The sequence below is a fragment of the Triturus cristatus genome, chromosome 6 (assembly GCF_964204655.1).
Source record: "Triturus cristatus chromosome 6, aTriCri1.1, whole genome shotgun sequence".
Taxonomy (NCBI): Eukaryota; Metazoa; Chordata; class Amphibia; order Caudata; family Salamandridae; genus Triturus; species Triturus cristatus.
Window position 1 is genome coordinate 765335817 of NC_140589.1, and position 21769 is coordinate 765357585.

A 21769-nucleotide genomic window follows, 5' to 3' on the forward strand; every position below is an offset into this window, starting at 1 on the left:
ACGGGGTTAGCATTCCACCCTTCTAGAGGGACACGACATGTACAGTACCTGAAACCCGGGTAAAATCAGACATAGCCTCAGCTCCACAAAATGGATGCTGCCACCACAGACACAAGTCTGCCCTCCTGCTGCTGGGAGTCCTTCCAGCTTGGGAGACGTGGACAAAGGGTTTCCTGCGAGCACCACCCCAGACAGGATTTTGTGTATTGGTCAGGTAGGGCTTGAATGGAATGAGAAATGCCTGAGGCTCACAAGGAGCCTCGGTGCATATGCCAGTTCAAACCGGTCCTGGGGCACACCAGCCCTGGACCTGGGGCGAGCTGGACAAAGGATTAGGGGTGTAACCACCCCCCTTCCTAGTCCCACCCTTAGGGAGGGACCTAGCAGGTAGTCCGGCCCCTAGAATCCGCTTAAAGGTAGGAGCTGTGTCCTAAGACTTCAGACATCCTGGAATCAACTTAACCACAAGAAGAAGACGGGAACTTCGACGCTCTGCTGCACAGAGGACTGAAGGAAATCTCCCCTATGGTCAAGGAGTGACCATCTTGCTAACGCAAGCACCAACCAGCTATTGAACGTCTGCTTTGCCGCCGCCTCCTGCCGGAGCCGGAGCCCAGAGCCCGACAAGACCTGGACCTCCAGACCTCTCGCCGCCCGATCCACAGTCCCTGCAAAGAAGGAACCCGTGGAGGCACCGAGACACGTGGAGCCAGCCATCTTGAAAGACCAACGACAAGCTGCAAGCGCAGCGACAGAGGCTCCCTCCAAGTTGTGCTTTGGGTCCTGAGAAGCCCAACCGCCGAGCAGCATCTGCACCAAAGGTGAGCCCTCCAGCATCTCCACGATCTGCGTGGGGCCCCTCTGCACTAGTGGCCATTTTGGCGACCTATTTTGAAATCAACGACGCTGGTCTGGTTGCTCCAGACTGGCCCTAACTGCTCTCCAAAAGAGCAGCCCCTCTGACCTTGCTGGTCAGAACAATCAGCTTTCCTCTCTTTCCACTACTCCTGCCTTTGCCAAGGCTTGTTTGCTTCTTTCGAGTCGCCGACACCACCAGCCTGCGTGGGACAGCTCGTGACTCGACTCCTGGACGTCGTCGACCTTCCGGGACCACGTGGCTGCGGAGACAAGCTACACTTCACCACCTGTTTGCACCCGACATCGCCTGGTACCTACCTGGTGCCACGCCGGTCACTGGCTAGTGACTGTGAACACTGTCCCCTCTGCTTTCAGGTCTTCTACAACTCCGATCCACCCTTGGATCCAACGCAGCTCTTCTGGACCGACCGCCTGCAGCATCTTTGTCATCAGGCTCCATTGAATCGATAGAAGAAACCCGACGCACTTCGAGACCAATGCACCCGCTTCCTGTGGGTGAGGTAAAGCTGGCACTCCGGTGCCCAAGTGTAGAGAATCATCTCTAGTGTCTGGGTTTCGAATCTTGAGATCGTAGTCCATTCAGAAGACCCTTTCTGCAGTAACTTTTTAACTTTTACGCACCCATTGAAAACCTATGGGAGCACGCGTGTGACTTTCCTCACTGCACACGCGACCCGTGGACCTCCTGGTCACTAACTAAAGTTAGCTCCTTGTAGGCCCAGCGATTCTAGAGGCCCTAGGCCTTTTCCCTTTCCTATTCGTGGTACTTATACCACTATTTTAGTATATGGTTTGAGTGGCCACCAGGGCCCATCCATATAAAGTGCAACTTCTGTGTATTATAACATTGTCTTGTTTAACGATTTGTGCTCCTGTGCTCATAAAGAGTCTAGGGGTTACTTTGAGAAATAAATACATATATATTTTGAATATATATCTGTGTGGTGTCCTTTCATTGGTATAAAAGGGGGTTACATTTGGTAAAACAGCCGCTTAACACGCTTTAACGAGTTTAGCCTCAAAGACTGCTTAGCCTACGCTACCACTAGGGCAGCTAGTCCGAAAAGGTTGACTTACAACCACACCATAAGGGTTGCTTGGCATGGTACAAGGTGGTCACTTTAACTAGTGAACATCATATACCAGCCCAACTTCTCACACAGTGCAAGTGAGTGAAGATTAAAAAAGAATTTGGAAGAGAGAGACAGGAATTTTAATACACAACTCTCAACCAATCCTGTTTAAAAAGTGTAGCGGCAACTTTTAGCAAATAGGTTGCGTCTCAAGTGGGTCAACTAGTTTCAGCCTAAGCGGGTTGCGTTCCCGGCTTTCTTCAGGACCAGAGGTTGTTATAGCTACTGCAAAAATAGTGATGAAAAGAAAAACATAAAACAAGTTGTCAGATAATACAACCTGATGCGGTGAAATCTCTGAACAAGTAGGGTGCACTTCACTCCTGCCGAGATAACAAGAAAAGACATAATATAAGTATATGTGGTTTAAGTGTTAATGCTGAGCTTCTAATACAAACTCTCTTCACAAGTGGAGTGTCTCTGTCTATTAGGAAGTATGGCAAAATCACATTTAATACCCTAAACATGGAGGGCAGAACACTCACCTGACTTGTGTGAGATTCTGACCTCACCTCACCCGGTAACAAACTCAGGTATGGGAGACCCCGCCCTATAAGAGAATAAATCACAAAAGGGCTTGTCAGTACAAAGATGTACGATTCACTAGATATATAGTGAGAATTGAGTGGTTTAAAAATGGTTCTGGTCAGAAATTGAAGGTTTAAGAGCAACACACAAAGGAAAGAGTCCCAAACAAACGACAGCTGAAGTCCGGGCCAATAATCGCCAAGTCTCTAAGGATGTACTAGAGACCGGACTGGGCTGGACCTACTTTGTTGGTCACATATATCGTGTGTGTCTCAGAGGGAAATGTCTAAAAGGATTTGTAGAGCTAGCGCGTCCTTGTGTTCATTTATGTTCATTTGCAACAGAAGGCGCCGAGAAGCTCATGGACTACTCAAAATGCACAATGGGCAAAAAAGTGCCTGTCAGTCCTATACGAGTTGATATATGTGACCAACAAAGTAGGTTCAGCCCAGTCCGGTCTCTAGTACATTCTTAGAGACTTGGCGATCATTGGCCCGGACTGCAGCTGTCGTTTGTTTGGGACTCTTTCCTTTGTGTGTTGCTCTTAAACCTTGAATTCTTTTTTAATCTTCACTCACTTGCACTGCGATATTACCATCCATCACATAAGACATCAATGGCCACCCTTGGTCTATCCCTTAATCTGGCTCTTACTTTACTGTCCAGTTTTGTTCTTTGCTACTTGGTTTTGCCTCTAGGCTTAGAGGAGCAGTAGCGAGACTCAAGGATGACCAAGTGATGACACTGGCCTCTCTTGGCATTTGATGGTAATCCTACTGAGACATTGCTGTTTCCTCTATCTACAATTGCCTGATGTTTGAGAATTAGTATACTCTCTGTAAGTTGCTGGGCTCTAACTCTTGTCTTTTCACATATGTTTCTGCCTTCTTGACCACCAGTTCATCTATGTTTTTTCATTTAACGATATAGGGGATTTGAACTGTAGTTTGGTCGTTAAACTGATCCCTTAGACCCTTTTTCTTCCTTCGGGGAGATATCTTTGATGATGTAAAAGATCCCATTGAATTAAATAAAGAAGAGTTGACGGTTTTTAAACAATTGAGAGATGGTTTGTGTGAAGCACCAGCACTTGGCATGCCTGACTATGAGAAATAATTTGAACTCTATTGCAGCGAAATAAATGGATGTGCACTTTCTGTGTTAATACAAAAACATGGAAAACTGAGGAGACCAATTGCATATTTTTCAGCTATATTTGACCCTGTAGCTGTAGCATTGCCTGGTTGTTTGAAAGCTGTAGCAGCCACTTGTAAGAGTCTGGAACAGAGTGAAGGAATTGTGATGGGATATCCTGTGAGAGTGTTTGTACCTCATGATGTGGCAATCCTTTTAACAAGGAGCCGCACTCAGTTCATGACGCATAGTCGGCTGACTAAATATGAAAAAGTCATCCTAGGTGCAACGGATGTGAGCCTTGTGAGATGTCTGAATGTGAATCTTTCAACGTTGTTGCCTGATGCTGAAAATGCGGAAGTCAGAGACAATGTGGACCATGACTGTTTGGAAGTGCTTGATTTCTGTACCAAACCACATCCTTATATAAAAGATGTACCTTTGACAGAAAATGACTATGTGATGTTCGTGGATGGATCATGCTTAAGAACAGATGAGGGAATTCTGAGTGCAGCGTATGCAATATGTACGGTAGCAGCAGTATTGGAAGCATCTTGCCTAAAAGGAGTAAAATCAGCCCAGGTTGCTGAACTTTTTGCATTAACAAGAGCATGCAAGTTGGGAAAGAATGTGAGAGTGACTGTGATAACCGATAGTCAATACGGCATCGGGCAAATTTGGTACCAAAGAGGGTTTTTGACATCGAGTGGAACTCTTATAAGGAATGCTGAAGTGGTTGGAAAATTGCTTGAGGCAATACAGCTGCCTAAGCAGTTAGCTGTGGTAAAATGTGCGGCCTATTTTAGGTCAAATGACTATATTTCAGCTGGCAACCAATTTGCCAACGATATGGCTCAATATTGTGCACGTAATCAGAACTCTGTGAATCGGGGAAGAGAAAGAGAAATGAATTCATGTCCCTTGTTGTTTACTAACACTGTGAATACATGGGAAGAAGTGAGGCAGTTGCAGGAAGAAGCAGGAGATGAGGAAAGGAGACAGTGGGTAAAAGCAGGATGTGCACCACGGGAAATAGATCATGTGTGGGTTTATCGGGATAGAAGACCAGTTATGCCTGATAGCATGGTTTCTGCCATGGCACGGATGTATCATGGACAAGCACATGTAGGAAGAGATGCTATGATCAGACTTTTCAAACAGACATGGTATAATGCAAAATTTAGACTTGTAGCTGAAAGCCTTTGGCAAAGATGTCTTATATGTCAGCAATTCAATCCTGAAGAAAAACAGTGGTAAGTCTGGGAACGATAGGACGAGAAGGAGGGCCTTTCACCAGAAAGCAGATTGACTTCATTGAATTGCCCCCCTGTAACAGGTTGAGGTATGTTCTAGTGATGGTTTGTCTGTTCTCCCGATGGGTGGAAGCATACCCAACAAGAAGAAGTGATGGAATTACAGTAGCCAAGCTATTATTGAGCGAGTTCATTCCTAGGTTTGGTTTTCCAGTTACGATTGAGTCAGATAGAGGAAAACATTTCTATAATGAAATCATGAAATTAATTTGTGAAGCATTGAAAGTACAACAGAAACTACATTGTGCCTATCGCCCAGAGGCTTCTGGTGTGGTGGAACAAGTAAATGGCACCATTAAAAACAGACTGGGAAAAATGTGTTTAGCCACAGTTTTGAAATGGCCTGATGTCTTGCCTCTGGTACTCATGACTATTAGATCTATTCCAGATAGGAATACAGGCTTGAGTCCCCATGAAATTGTCATGGGAAGAGCAATGTGACATGTTTTCATACCAGTTAACAAGCTATTGCCTATATCTGATGACTTGGTGTTGGATTATTGCAAGGGGTTGGCTGATTCTGTTCATTCTGTGTTCCATCAGGTTGGCTCGGATGCCACCACTCTTGAAAAGAAGCCAGCTCATGATTTGAGCCCAGGAGACTGGGTGAGAATAAAAGTGCACAGAAGACGAAACTGTTTGGTCCCACGTTGGGGAAAACCATGTCAGGTGATTCTGACCACAACGACAGCTGTAAAATGTGCAGGAGTAAAGAATTGGATTCATGCTAGTCACACCTTGCGAATTCCAATCCAGTGGATAACAAGTAAGGAGAATACTTTGAAGAATCAGATACAAGTTCTGAATCAGATACTGAAGAAATAAGAACAAGACAAACTCCTGAAAGGGGGGAGTTAGAACCAAGTCCAGTTATTGCACCAGAGAATCTTTCTTTAAGAAGGAAATTGCAGATTTCTGACACCAGCTCAGAATCAGACACTGAACCAGTACAAGCACATAAGAGTGAAAATAAAAACAGTGAAGAGACTGTCAAAGAAATTCTTGATAAAGAAGTTCGGAATGAAAATTCAAGAGAAGTTCCACCTGAAATAACAAAAATAGATGGTAAGGTACCAGATACAGAGAGTGAGGGAAAGATTTTTGCAGAAGACCCCCGAGGAGTGGTACGGAAAACACACACTCAGGTAGAAGAAGCGACAGTTAGTCAGTAGGAAGATTGTGTGGAAGAACCACGAGGAGGGACAGAAGTGGGTAAGAAAAAGGAAGTGGTGGAAAGAAAGACTACTGAAAGAAAAGGTCAAGTTGGAACTGAATCGGAGGACAGTGATGAAGAAGTACCAGAAGGTCGAGTCCTGAGAAACAGGGCATGGAGAACTGAGGGAAATGAAAAAGGAAAAAGGAAGTAAGTTAAAAAGGCCAGCAAGGGATGAAATTTGGCCAAACAAGATAAAGAGATTAAGATACAGATTGACACGAGTAAATTCATCTAGAGCTGAACAGGTGAATGAAGTGTCTAGCCAAGAGAAATCAAAAGACGTGGAACAAACACCAGCAGAAGAAAGTAAGAGAATGAGAAAACCTAACCAGAAGTATAAGTCACCGGAATGGTCATATGTGGCACTGCCTGAAGTACGAGAAGAGTCAGACAGCCAAGGGGATCTGGAGGTGACTGTACCAGAAGTGGTTGAGGAAGACGAAGAATCAGAAATCCTGAGAGTTATCTTGTCCAACATCGGAGAAGAGACGGATGTTCAGGAAATTCTGCATCAAGATTGTGAAAGAAAAGTGAAAGACGATCAAATGCCAAACTGAAGAGACCAAAAGTGCTCTAAAGGAAGAAACAATAATTTACTGGAAAAGACATAATCTGAAAGAACCAAATAGGTGCTTAGAGCCTTGGGTTAGACTAAAATAGTTGTGAAGTGGAAGAGGCTAAGTCAAAAGACACTGATCATTTTTTGAAATGGCAAACACAGAAAGTAGAAAATCTAAATTTGCGTTTCTTAGAAGATGGTTCAAAATGTGTTGTTGTACAGGATTACTAATGCTTCTGTGGAGTGCGTTAGCTTTAATGGTTTCATTTAAGGTTACATTAGAAACAATAGAAGGACATAGCGAAAATAAGACTAATGTAGAAAAGATTCAAAAGATTTATCCGACTAAAATAAATAGCAATTATTTACATAAAGATAGGTCCATAACTGATTTTTCTAACAATGTTTTTTCAAAATTATTATACGAATATGTGAAGACGATGGACGTGAGGGATTGTTATGTCTGCATGCAGTTGCCTGCATCTGTATCTGAGGGGGTGACCTACCATCACCTCCCAGTGACATATGGAATAACCTGTAGTGTATTAGCAAGTTTGTATTACAAAATAGGGAGACTAGAATATTACTTTTCAGATGTAGATAACATATTTTCACAAATACCTGTAGTCAACAAGCTGAATAAAGTAAAACCTCCTAAAGTGTTAGGTTAATTTTTCTTAGAAACTAAAGAATTAACATTAGAATCAATATTTAGAAACAATCTAACTTGTAGTTTAACGAAGGAGGAGAAAACTTTCTTAGATATGGTAGAAGAAAGGAGATTGAAAATGCAAAAGAAGGTATCGGAGGGAAAAGAAGAAAAGACAGTCTGGGATGTTGAAAGAGAAAAACATTTGAAAGGAGAAGCTAGTCCAACAATGGCTTTGGATTGGCCTCAGAAAGGAAAGTTGTGTATCAGAAGGAATCAAACTGCATATGATAATTACTTTGTAGGCACAAGTGATTGCCATGATACGTATAGAATCATGGGTGGATGGGGATTTAAAGGAGGAAATGATCCGGTTTTTCCTGGATTATATTTTATCTGCGGGATCAAAGCTTATTATCGATTATCAGATCACTGGTATGGCATATGTTATCTAGGCCTGATTTTCCCAAAGATATTTCATGTGGGAAGAGGAAAAGATGGTGCACATGAGATAGGTAGACAACATACACGTAGGAGAAGAGAATCTTGGTCAGAAATTGTAGGAGACATTTTTGGAGCGTTTATACCAGCAGTGGGAATATCTCTGAATGCACATAAAATTAGAAAATTATCAACAGTAGTGGATAGCTTGTCAACAAGCACTGCTGGAGGATTTTTATTGGTAAATACTGAAATGGTTGCCATGCGAGCCATGTTAACGCAAAATCGACTTGCCCTTGATATAATTTTGGCAAAAGAGGGTGGAGTCTGTGGAATGCTGAAAGTTCAACGTTGTTGTACTTACATTCCTGACGAAAGTCAAGATTTGAAGACGTATATTAAGAATATAACTGATTTGCATGAGGAGATTGTTCCACTGGAGGCTGAAGGTATTTGGGAAAAGATTGGGAAAAGGTTTTCTATTATTAAGGACTTTTTACTAAAACTAGGTAGTACCTTTATTGGTAAGATATTATTTCCAGTAACATGTGTGATTATTTTAGTATTAATTCTAAGATTAGGATGTCTATGTCGCAAAAGAAGAAAATTACGAAATAACATAAAAAGAGAAACTAAAAAGAAAAGAGAGAAAGAAAGGAAAGAAAGAGAGTTTAAAGAAGTAGAATTAGAAGAGTTGAAAGAGAACATGTATAGAAAAACAAGAGAAGAAGAGACAGGTGAAACAGTATTATGATCTAACAAAATATTAAGAGAACTGAATTCATTTCCATTTATAAAATTTTCCAAATTTAAAGGTAATGTGGTGATGTTAGAAAATCACCAAAGGGGGGATTGATGGAGCAGGTAGAGCAAACTTGTGTATACCTCCTCTATTTTGCATGAAAAGACTAACTGTATAACTTACTGATTAAAATTTTACTCACTGTGTGGTGTGTGAAACTAATTCAACGTTTTCCATACACAAATTACACGTGGGAAATTGCTATTTGCATGGCAAAATAACTCTAATGATTAAAATACGTACGCATATTAATAGCAGTACATGTGGTAAAAGATATCACATGATTTATGTTGCTTCTGTGATGTTTGCATTCCTGATTGGATCCTAAAGGTGAATATTATCGCTTTAAATGTCGCTATATGCTAGGAAAATACTAATATATAAAGGGATTAGTGAGGGTATAACATTAGAATCATATTTTCTTTGTATTAATCATTCTTTTATGTTTGTTTCGCTTAAGTTGGCATTTGGGCCTACCCTAAAATGGAGTCGAAAATCGAGTTCAGAAGTGGCCACCGTCTCGTGAGCGCGATACCTACTGCGCAGACTCGGATGGCTCCGTGAACTTCCTGAAGACCCGAGCACCCAATGTCCTTGGTCAAGGATAGGATCTTGGTGGACTGCCAAACCTCAGACAGTAAAAACTGGTTTAAAATGAACAATTGGATCATACAAGTAAACCCAAAACATTGTAGCATAAGGACTATGTCATCTACGGAAGTGAACCAGCAAAATCCATGAGAAACCTAAATGAATAAAAATCAGACGTTTTCGATCAGCCAATCACAGACTTTCTCCGCCTAAAAATGTTTTATGTTATCCCGAAATTTATTATAAAAAGAGTAGTAGAATAGGGAGGGGTTGTCCTGGCTTGTTCCAATTTCTATGCTGGCGATGACAGATGCTTGCACGATTTCTGGTCCTATGGAGATCTTTGGAACTGTAACGTGCTGAGCAAAGAACTTTCGGACTTTGTGCTTTGGCCTGCTTTATTTGGACAATTTAACGGCTAATTCGACTATGCAGAGCCAATGAATTAGAGAAAACCCAGATAGCAAGAATAGGTAAATATTATGACCTGCGATTTTAATTAATTGATCTAGAAATTCTAAAACTTTTGATGAAACAAATGCTAATATTAACTGCAAACAAAATTTAGATAAACCAATATTGATTAACAGAAATTATGAGTTTGTGTTTTGTCGTTAAAGAGAATAAAGGATTCTGAGTCTTAAAATGTGTTTTAGCTGGTTCTAAATCACCATCAACCAATCCAACTAATTGGTCCGTCGACCAAGTGGGTGGAGTACCTTGATGTTTGGGATTAGGAATCTATAGGTGGCGAATGTTAATGTATATTCTGTAAAATAACTTTTTCTTCCCTATAGGTTATAAGGTACCCCCCCACATGTCCAGCGCGATATCATCATCCCTCCTGTGTGCAGACTCGTGAGTGGAGACGTGTGAGTGTTGGTGTTATGGGCCCCACCAATGACTGCATGTGTGAATGAGCTAATGTGACGTTGGGTCGGCGATGCAGGGAGGATAGTTGTGTATATATAAATTCCTCTTTTTCTCCGGTCTCGCGCTGGATCAATTACAAAGAAATCTATCAGTCAGACCATCACTTGCCTTCTGACCATATTTCAGGCTTCCTCGATAATTTGCCAATCCCTCACCTAAATAGGGAATTCAGGGAATAACTATTAGATAAATTCACAAATGAAGAACTTGAATTGGTGATTGGTTCTATGGCGAACTGTAAAGCCATCGGAGAAGATGGTCGGCCAGCCGAATTTAATAAAAGATTTGCCTTAACTCTCAACGTACACATTTTAAAATTGGCTAACCACTTACTTAAAGGAGGCGAACCTCTGGCATCTTTTCATACAGCAGTTGTGGTTAGCTTTCTGAAGAAGTATAAAAATAGGGAAAATGTCAACTTCTACAGGCCTATAAGTCTGCTTAATGTGGACTATAACATTTTAACAAAGCTGCTTACAAACAGACTTAATAGAATTGTGGGCTCACTTATACATGTGGATCAATGCAGATTTGTAGCTGGGAGACAGCTTTCTACCAACACGAATATTTTAAATAGAAGCACTAGATCATTTTAATAAAAAGGGGATAGAGGCTCAGGTGTGGCTTTTAGATGCAGAGAAAGCATTCGACCTGGTATCATGGGAGTGTCTATTTTTAATTCTGGAAAAGTTTGGCTTCCCAGAAGGGTTCATACAATTAATGAGAAACTTATTCAAGGACTCACAGGCACAAATATTAATTAACTCTATGAACGTGGGCACTTGTCGAATAAATAGGGGCACTAGACAAGGTTGTCCTATATACCCTATCCTATTTACTATATTTATAGAACCCCTGGCAATGGCGATTAGACAAAAAATGGCACGTACTGCCCCCCTACAAGGAATGACCAATATAAAACTATATGCAGATGATATCGTCCTTTTTTTCAACCCCAAAGAGTATACTCAGGAGGAAATCCTAGGGATCTTCTCGGAATTTCAGGCAGTAGGGGGCTATAAAATAAATAAGGCCAAGACCGAAATTTTGCTTTGCAATTGCTCTGTTGATAGGCTATTGCCAAATTTTAGGTCAGTGTATAATTCTCGCCCGAAGAGATACCGAGAGATTTATGTGACGAAGAGAATAGAGGATTTATTCCAATTGAATTATACTCCGTTGATATAAAAAGTTAAACGTCTTTTGATGCGATAAAAGCAGATTACAGAGGCGGACAACGGCGGACACAGTGACCGCACTTCCCCTGTTGTGTTCCCTTAGTATGATGATCAATAGTCAATTAGGTTTGGTGTGCACAGGCTACTCCAGCACCTGCCGTTGTTTGGTGCTAACTGCAACGCAGAGAGATACTGAGCCCAAGAGTGGAGTGGTGCACCACCTTTTATATGTGAAGAAAGTTGTTTTCAATAAGTATCACAGTCTTTTGGAATTTTTCTTTTAACAGTCTTTTATTGTGAAAATCCAAATGTAGAAAATTGTCAGCCAACGTGTTTTGTTCATAGCAATGAACTTCTTCAGGGCAGTAAATTTCAATATAGAGTACATAAATATGTGTATACAAACAAGAATGTATAGAATACATGACACAAGACTTAGGTGACATAAAAGTGAGTATGGAAAAGGGGGAGCAGTGAGGGTGGGGTTGATGTGTCCGAGTTTGGAGAGTGGTCAGAGAAAAGGGAGAAGTGAGGTAAAAGGGAGGGGAAAGGGAATGAGGAAAGTATTGTGGATACATAGTTAGTATAGTTATTAAGTAACTTGGGGAGCCTAATGGTAAAATGGTTAAGCTACATTTGTGCTTGGGTTATAGACATAGTATATTTTTTAAAAAATATATAAAAAAATATATTAAAAAAGGAAGCATTATGAATACATACAGTTTATTTACAATTGCAGCAAGGATGTTTACTATGTACGGTCTTTTTACAAAACAGAGGGACGTTTTTGTCCCCAATGATTATACCTTGAGAATTAAGTCTGGATAGAATCAAAAGCATGCCCAAACCTACAGTTACTCACCCACTGGCTTGATACAGAGTGACACGGTTGGCGGGCAGTTTAACGTTAGCGACTAGTTAGGGTGGGCTGGCGAGGGGTGAGAGAGGAGGAACTCGTCTACTTGTGGTGTATGCTAATATTAGATGTAGTACATACCAAATGGATGCGATGGAACCAACTCCCACAATTAATACTAGGCCGTGTGGTGCTCATACGCATGTCTATTCTGCCTTTATTCAACTTCTTATTTGCAGCTGCTCTGTGCGCATTACAATCGTCTTTTTCTAAGGAGATACAGTTTGCTCTCATCCTTTTTATGGGCAAATAAAACACCTAGACTGGCACTTAGCACTTTAAATTACTCTATTGAAGAGGGAAGGTTGTCCCTCCCAAATATAAGGGGCATATTAACAACGGGTCCGCGATAATTATTGCTGGCTGTGCTAAGCGATAATTATATTATCGCAGGCTATCTCTGGTATTTATCGCCCTGGTAGCACGTTATTAACAATGCGTTACTCCAGGGCGATACAAATTTCAGAGATAGCGAGGTTATCGCCCTTTTGCAGGGAACATCGCTGGTTTTCCAGCGATGTTCCCTGCAAAAGGGCGATAACCTTGCTGATACGACCCACAGGGTCGCATCAGCATAAACCACCCCCTATGTTAGGGATGGCTAAGTCAGGATTTTTTTTTGCTTAAGTCAGGATTTTAGCAGACGTTAGGTTTTGGCGAAAACAGCCGTTTTCGCCAAAATCTAATGTGTGCTAAAATCATGTGTGCTGCCTTGTAAATATTGCGATGTAAACATCAGCGATATTTGCAAGGTAGTCCATCTTGGGTACGCCCAGTAACGCCCACTTTGCATCTCATTGGAGATGCAAAGTGAGGCGTTGGGAAAAAGGGTGCTAACATGCAATTATGCATGTTAGCACCCTCTTGTAAATAGGGCACTGGTTTTATCTCCGCTTTTTTGGCTTTGTAAGCCAAAAAAGCGGAGATAAAGCCCTTGTAAACATGCCCCATAAGAGAGTGTTATTATGCAAATTTGGCACACAACAGTCACAGATTTTTTTCACAGTCGGACCCCCCGGAGATAGATAATTAATTTATGAATAACATTTTAATGGAGTATAAAGTTTTAGATCCAACGAGAATAGTTAAGTATCCTAAGAAAGAACAGTATAAGGCTCTCAAATGGATTTTTAAACAAAAAATCCAACTGTTAGCATTTTATAGTATCCCCAGGATAAATGGATCAACGAGGCTGTCCCATCTCTACACTGGGGAGAAGATATTGTTAGAAACTGAGGGGCATATTATCAAGGACGGCGTTAAAAATTATCGCCGATTTAGCGGCAGAAAGCTGCCGCTAAAGCGGCGATAATGGGCTTGATAATATGCCCTAGAGAATTCCAATAGAAGTCCATGTTCTGGTGTGAACATGGGCTTCTATTGGAATTCTCCAGGGCATATTATCAAGCCTATTATCGCCGCTTTAGTGGCAGTTTTCTGCCGCTAAACCGGCGATAATTTTAACGCCGTCCTTGATAATATGCCCCTGACATTTTAGGAAAGTGGGAGGAGAATGGATATACGTAAGTTAGAGACTTTGTTAATTCCAACTCCTGGAGAAAATAGCCCGAGATAGAAATTGGGCTCCTTCACTCAAAAGATGCGCTTAAATGGTCATTTATTAACATAAGTCACTTTCTGGAAAATATCGATGCTAGAAGTATAACAACAAGTTCAGGCATAAGTGAAGCTTTGGAAGCTCCGGTAAAACGGTCAGTTAGCGCATGTTTGAAAATTTTTAATGACAATAAATCTCTCCCCATTTACGGAAAGATATGAGACAGATGGAGGAAAAACCTGCAGCTTCCAAGAATAACTTGGAATAGAATTAACAAACTGAATGTGACAGTAATAAGAGGCGCTAATTTTAAAAGTATGCATTTCTATACAAAATGGTTAGTCTATAGGGCACCATTCTTTTTGCATAATATTTATCCACAAATTGAGGATAGGTGCTTTCGCTGTGCTCAAGAAGGAGGAGGCACTTGGTCACATATTGTTTGGGACTGTCCCAGAATTGGGAATCTATGGGAAGAAATTGAAATGTATCTTAGAATTACTATAGATCACTCTATTGCCATTGATAAATATATTGCAGTCTTGAGATGCTCCCCAAACATGATATTAAACAATATGCAAGAAGAATGCCTATTTATATCTGCCTTAGTTGCACGATCTTTAATCCTTCAAAACTGGCGTAGGAATAAGATACCTTCCTTTCAAGAATGGAGAGCAAAACTGATTAAAGATCAGGATCATCTAGGAAGTTTGAGAAATGTTGAAGCTCCATAGGAAATGAGTCTGAGTTTTTGGCGTAATAGACTGTCCAATATAGGCAAAATAGTTATATTCTGTAAAGATCTCTTTATGTAATTTTAGGTTACACTATGTGTTAATTCCATGCCATATTGAACACATAAGCACTTTAATCCGTGTTTTTTGTCTTTTTTGTAATTATGCAATTTATCAATTTTTATGGACTTTTTATTTATTCCACTAAGAATCATACCAGCTGGATGTTTTTAAATTGACATATGTATATATCTTTGAATGTTGTACATTGGAAGCTATCTCGAGCACCTATGCACTTTGCACTTTGCACTATGCTGTATTTTCATATTGTATCTTGAGTTGCACTCTCAATAAAAATAAAAAAACGACTCCAATTAGTACTGGAGACATCCTTTCCAACACACAATTGAGAAATGATGCCACTTGGGCAAATTTCAAACCCATGACGAGTTTGAAGTCTTTAATATCATTGCGAAATTAAATCCTACCTCTCCTACCAAAGACCCACTCCACCCCCTTCGCCTCTGGGTGCGTCCCAGACTCCCTTCAGCTTGGGCAAATCACTCCCATTCTTAAAAACCACAAAGCAGACCCAAATGATTCCATCAACCTCTGTCCCATCTCTAAACTCCCACTTCTAGCAAATACCATGGAGAAATGTGTCTTACAACATCTCAACAGACACATAGGCAAATACAACCTACTGGACTCCTTCCAATCTTGTTTCAGGAAAGGCTGCAGCACAGAAACCGCCATGCTTAACATTGCAGACAACATTCATCATTCCTTAGAGATTGGAGATGCTTGCCTTTTTATCCTACTGGACCTCTCAGCAGCTTTCGATACAGTCAACCATTCATCCTTACTGGAATCTCTCAAGACTCGTTCTGGCCTCAATGGCACAGTCCTAAACTGGTTCACTTCCTACCTCCAACACCAAACACAACAAATTAAAATCAACTCCTGCCTCTCTAATCCTACTCCTGTCTCTCTGGATGTCCCCCAGGGCTCAATTCTCCCTCCTTCTCTCTTTTCAACCTCTTCATGGAACCCCTTACTATCATTTTGAAACATGCTGGGATCAATTATCACCTTTACGCTGATGACACACAATTCTACTACAAAATCAAATCACACAGCGACAGCCTCCATCTTACCAACACCCTGAGCAAGATTCAATCCTGGTTTTACTCCAACCATCTAAAATTGAACCCTAACAAAACGGAAATCATTCTATTCTCCCCCAAAAGTAACCACCTCCCTATCCAAGGCTGTATCACTGACCTCAAATTCCTAAACTGTCCGCTCACTCTATCCAACATGGCTAAATCCTTAGGTTTCACCCTGGACAAAGAGTTGTCACTGAAGGACCCTATCAATAACCCAGCCAAAGGAGCACTTTACACTCTTAAACACTTAAATAAATCGAACACTTCATCCCCTATGGGTCATTCAATCGCTAGTCCTCTCTAAACTTGACTACACTAACGCTATACTCATCAGAGCCCCTAAAGCTCACCTTGCTCCCCTCATCAGTGCTCAACATGGCTTCCCGGATTATAACAGATGCAAACTGTATGATCACATCACGACTGCTCTCAAGTCCCTTAACAGGCTCCCCATTGAAGGAAGATGCATCTACAAGACCGCCTGCATCACCCACAAAGCACTTCAAGCTCTATCCCTGGACTTCTTAAACAATAAACTCACAAGACCGGGAAGTGCTAGATCGATGAGAAGCTCCAATGCTCTTCTTCTTGTTTCCACCTTACTAAAAAGTAATTCTACCCAGACTCGCTCCTTCTCAGGAAATACACCTAGCATCTGGGACGCCCTACCAAGGGACCTTTGTTGCAATCCCCCTACCCTGGCTTCAAAAGAGACCTGAAACACCATCTATTCAATAAATACTGGAGCCACTGAATCTTTCTGAACCTGATTTCTTTCGGACTCTTGTGTTCAGGTCATCTCTCTGATGATCTGCTGGCCTTTCTTTTTCCCTATGTTCTCCTCATTGTTTACACTTGCCTTGCTCTCCATGGTCCCTCATTTATTTTTGTTCCAACCACATTTCTTTAATTTTCTGTACAGTGTTATGTTAACGTTGGCCCTAGCCTACCCAGCATTTTATGTCCCCTAATTTTGTTAATTGTTTTGACCTCATTTCAGTAACTCTATCCCTCCTACCCCCACAAACGTTTCTTTGTATATTTAATCGTGTGTTTCTCTGTCACACTACCCCTTATTTTTTAACTGTATGTAACCTTTGATCCTAAGATCTTTGCCTTGCTCCAGATTCAGTGTTGATGTTTCACGTTCTTTATTGTATTTTGTATGTATCCATTGTTCCATTGATATTTGCCTTGCTCTTGCTGCTCTAAAGCACTGTGATACCGCGCTATACAAATCCTTTTAAAATAAAATAAATAACATAAATAAGTAAACCTGCGAGGGCTGCTCAGCCTGCACACCCTCAATTGGCCACTGCGGGTATCAGCTCCCAAATGCCGTTATGGGAGAAATTCCCACCAGTCTGGAGCAAATTCCATTCTAGATAGCCCAGAAAACAGCTCAGCTTGAATCAGTTTTTCTACATACGGGCCGGCAGGAAAAACACGGAATATTAACAATTTGCTTGCCAATGCGGATGGCTCCTCCAATAGACGACTGTACCACTGGGGGTACAATCTTTGATGCTGTTTATACCAGAACTCATGATATCCCTTCAATAGTTGTTATACCAGATGTACTGAAAAAAATAAAGAATGAGTGTGGGGCAGAACCTGCCCTGGATTTGGAGATGGAACTAATGGGCAATTTTGCCCAAGTATCTGCCATTATATTAAGTAACATAAAAGGGGAGGCAGCATCAATGGCTATGTGCCAGTGCCTGAGAGAATTCGCTCCTGCACAGCAGGAGCGAGAATTGCCTAACATTATCGAAGAAACATAAGCTTCACTAAGTAGAGATAATCTGGGAGACAGACCTGGGAAACAAATAGTTAAAAGCAATTCTGAAAAAGGATAGCTCGAAGCAACCACCTGATTCTTCGAAGAAGAAATGGGATAACATACAAAAAAATAAACTAAAGAAAACACAGTCACAGGGTGGGTCTCCTCAACAGAAACACACCCGGAGAAAATACAATTTGAGAAACTGTGATAATATTAGGAAGCCTGACTGGTATCAAGATACTGATACAAGTTCCTCTCGTTCTTGTCAGCAGTCATCCAAAAAACATTCAGAGAGAGACCGATGGTCAAAACACAGATCAGAAGAGCGAATCAAGCCAAAAAGGGAAACATATTGCACTTCAGACTACATCATTAAACAGGAAAACAAACAAAAGACTTCTAAACCTCAATTTAAAAAGAAGAATATAGCCGGGATCAAAATAAGAAATGCCCAGGCTACTGAAGACTCTGCTTCTGAATTGGGAATGGACAGTGACGATGCTGGACAGCGCTGCAGAATTCACAATAGCTTGTCGAAACCTGATGGATTATCTGGCGTTAGTAGCACTGAGTGAGCATATCATGGTGGAAACACCTGATACAAGGGTAAGTGTCCCACATTGTTTATACAAAATATCACTCCAAATGGAGGGGGACATACCCAGGCAAGTGAAGTATCTCTTTTGGGAGAACATGGCATATGGTTATGGTATTCTTTTGGCTGAAAAAGATTGGCCACCTAATTTCGTAATAGAGTGCCAATGGAGAAAGATGTAATTTTACCCACTTTCTCCGACCTCGTACCGGAATCAGTTAAAAATTCATACGCCAAGGAGTGGGCGTTAGCGCTGTCCCTTGCACCCTACCAAAACCATATTTGGTGGGATGATGAGTCACCTCATCATGAAATCCCAATAAAATGCATTACTCAACCACAGAGACAATGCCCTATAAAACATGAAGCAAAGAAACAAGTCAGGGAGATCCTAGATCAACATGAGTACCAGGGTGTGATAGAGAATTGCACTTCATCCATAAGTAATTTCTTGTTTCCCGTAATGAAACCTGATAATTAATATCATTTAGTCTTAGATTACAGACATTTCAATGCTTCCACACGTATATTTGCAGTACAAAATGAACATAGTGTCGCACTAAAGAATAACACTGTGTGGCAAAAATACAAGCAACACTAGACATCTCATATATTTTTTTGGGGCCAAAATATAGCAGCACCTGGAAGTAAATACTTGATAGCATTCTTTGCACTAGGGTATCAGAGGCAATTTTGTCATTTATCACAGGGGTATAAGAATAGCCCCGGGCCGTTTTCAGCCGGAGTGACAGAGTTACTTCAAAATTTTGATGAGGGGGTATGTCCTACGTAGATGATCTCTATCTGAGGGATGATGAATTGAGGGAACACTTGGCTACATTAAACCACATAGTTCTAGGGTTTGCTCATCTGGGTTACAAATTTTATCTCGAAAACACAAAAATTGCCCACCTCAGTGTCTTGTTCCTGGGATATAAGCTATCAAATGAAGGCAAGAGCCTAGCAGCACATTTTTCAGAGAGATGTGCATTGCTCCAACCTCCAAAAACTCTGAAAGACCTGCAATCCATTTTAGGCTTAAATTTTTTGGGCAGAACTTGCATTTTGGATTACACAGAAAGGGTAAAACCAATCTACGATTTAATTAGACCTGATTTTTCTGTTCATCATTGGACACAGGAATATACCAATATTTTACGTTCCTTACAAACTGACATGATAACTTCTAAACATTTACACATTTGTTAACGCAACTAACCTGGTGATCTGTGTAGTCATTTGAACCTGAGCTGCCACCACCGCCTCTCCCTTTCAAGCTAGGAGTGTATGCTCTCTATCTTTAGCTGAAAATGACATACTTTGTTGTTCCATGTATGCATCTCTGGATTACACTAGGATTACTTTTCCTGGTCCTTTGGATTGGTTTGGTAACTGTCTTTTTCCTACTTCTGAATGGATACTCTCTCCCAGGACGCTCTGCAAAACAACGTGTGAACTTGGTCCTCAAACCACATGCATCATCGCTCCGTGAACCAAGGGACCTGTCCCCGGTGGGCAATACAGCAGTTCCAGTTCCTGAAGGAATTGTTTGGGATAGGGTATCATATGATGTGTATGGTCCTACTGAACTTTTGCAAATTCCTTATTTGTTTAAAATTTCCTTAAATTATATCATCACCTCTAGTATATTCTCTGATGATCGGGACACTGAAACTGTACATAACATGCTTGCAGATCTAGAGCAATCAGCTGCATTTTCTAATGATGAACTGTATGATGGTGCATCTAATTATGAAGACATAGGGCCATATGTAGGAAGCCCAATACCGGTCGGTAACGGCCGATTTTCGGTAAAAATCACGTTACCGACCGGTATTCAGGCTTTTGGTATGTAGGGGGCACATTTCAGGATTTGGTAATTTACCGATTCGGTAATTTTACCGATTCGGTAAATACCGAATCCTGAAATGAGATGTAGGGGGAGTGTATGGGTGTTGTGTGGATTCGTTATTTACCACCAACTAAAAGTTGGTGGTAAATGACGAATGGCTTTGAAAAAGCATTTTTTTGCCCTTAGGAGTGTGCAATGTGGCAGACATACATGCCCTTAGGGCATGTATGTGTGCCACATGTGCACACATGCAGGAATCAGGGGTGCAACAGGGTGTCACTGTGACACCCTGCCACCCTTGATTGTGCTCCCCCATCACCGAATCAGTATTTACCGATTCGGTAATGGTAACTGGCTTCCCATCGATTCCTATGGGCCTCCTGGCCCATAGGAATCAATGGGAAGCCAGTTACCATTACCGAATCGGTAAATACCGATTCTAAAATACCGACCCATTCCGAATCGGTAAATATTACCGATGGATTACCTACATAGCATTTACCACTTCATAAATACCGAATTGGTAAAATTCGGTATTTATGAAGTGGTAAATGTTAGGCCACCTACATATGGCCCATAGTCTTTTACCAACATTATGGTCACCATTTTTTACACAAAGCTAGTATCCCGCGCGCTGTTTATAATTGCAAACAATGGGAAAACTGCCCAATAATACCGAAAGATAGTTCAAAGACATTTGCACAAAAGTTTGCTTATTTTTCTGGTTTTGACACATCAAGGTTTAGATGCAGGAATGGGGACACAGACGTATCCCTTGATGGTTCTGACTGTGAGGATGCTTTAAGCAGGTCCTTAGTTTGCAAAGACATTTCTCTCCACGGGCATTCAATGCTTCGGTAATGAACTTGACTGTTATCTGAAGGGTTCTCCAGCTGCCATGATTCCTCTGGTGTTCAAGCTCTCAAATGGGAGCTATTTAATGCTGAATGATCAAGGTTGCTGTGGAAGGGATCCATGCATCGCTTATCTAGTGACAGTTAATTCCATAGTAACTTGTTGCACACAAGTTTCCACCTGCCTGCACAGTTAGGGAGGCAGCACTATGGCCTTCGGTAAATGTGTCCAACATACAGTTTGATTCTCCGAGCAAACTGAAAGCCATGCTTTTTCAAAAAGATGTGGCCTTAACTTCAGCCAGAGAGACGTTTGATCTCCAGCCTGCAAGGTCCTCACCTGAGAAACAGACACTACTCCATACTAACTTCCCACTGCATTTTGGGAAGCTGGTCCACTGTATCTTTAGCATGCCTGATACGAAAAGAATAGTGCACTTTTTAAAATGTATTGGCACTGGACTGGTTACCACCTTGCAGATGATTTTCGAAGTTTTAACATCGTTCATACACTTTGGTGCCGATTCCGATCCTGTAAAACCCGGGTACGAACCGTCGTACGGAGCGTTTTCTCCGTCCGACTCAGACCCGGGAAAACCACCTTACAAACCCGCAAGTACGATTCGTACAGAAATACCATTTCCGTACGATTCGTACAAAACACTGACCGGCTAAAATATACCCACAATTCCGATCCGGGACACCATGTACGTGGCGTCCAGACGGAGTCAGGCAGTGTTTTACGAACCAGCAAGTACGATTCGTGCCTACGTCACTCCGCACGTAGCATTTTTTACGGGAGCCAAAAACTGCCGGGAAATTGAGGACGCGAGGAAGGAGCACCTGTACGCGACGGACAGCCATGGACCCCGTCCTACGTGTCATCCCGGCCCTCATAGCCTACGACCTGGTGCACAGGAACTGACGCAGACGCCGCAGAAGGTCAGAA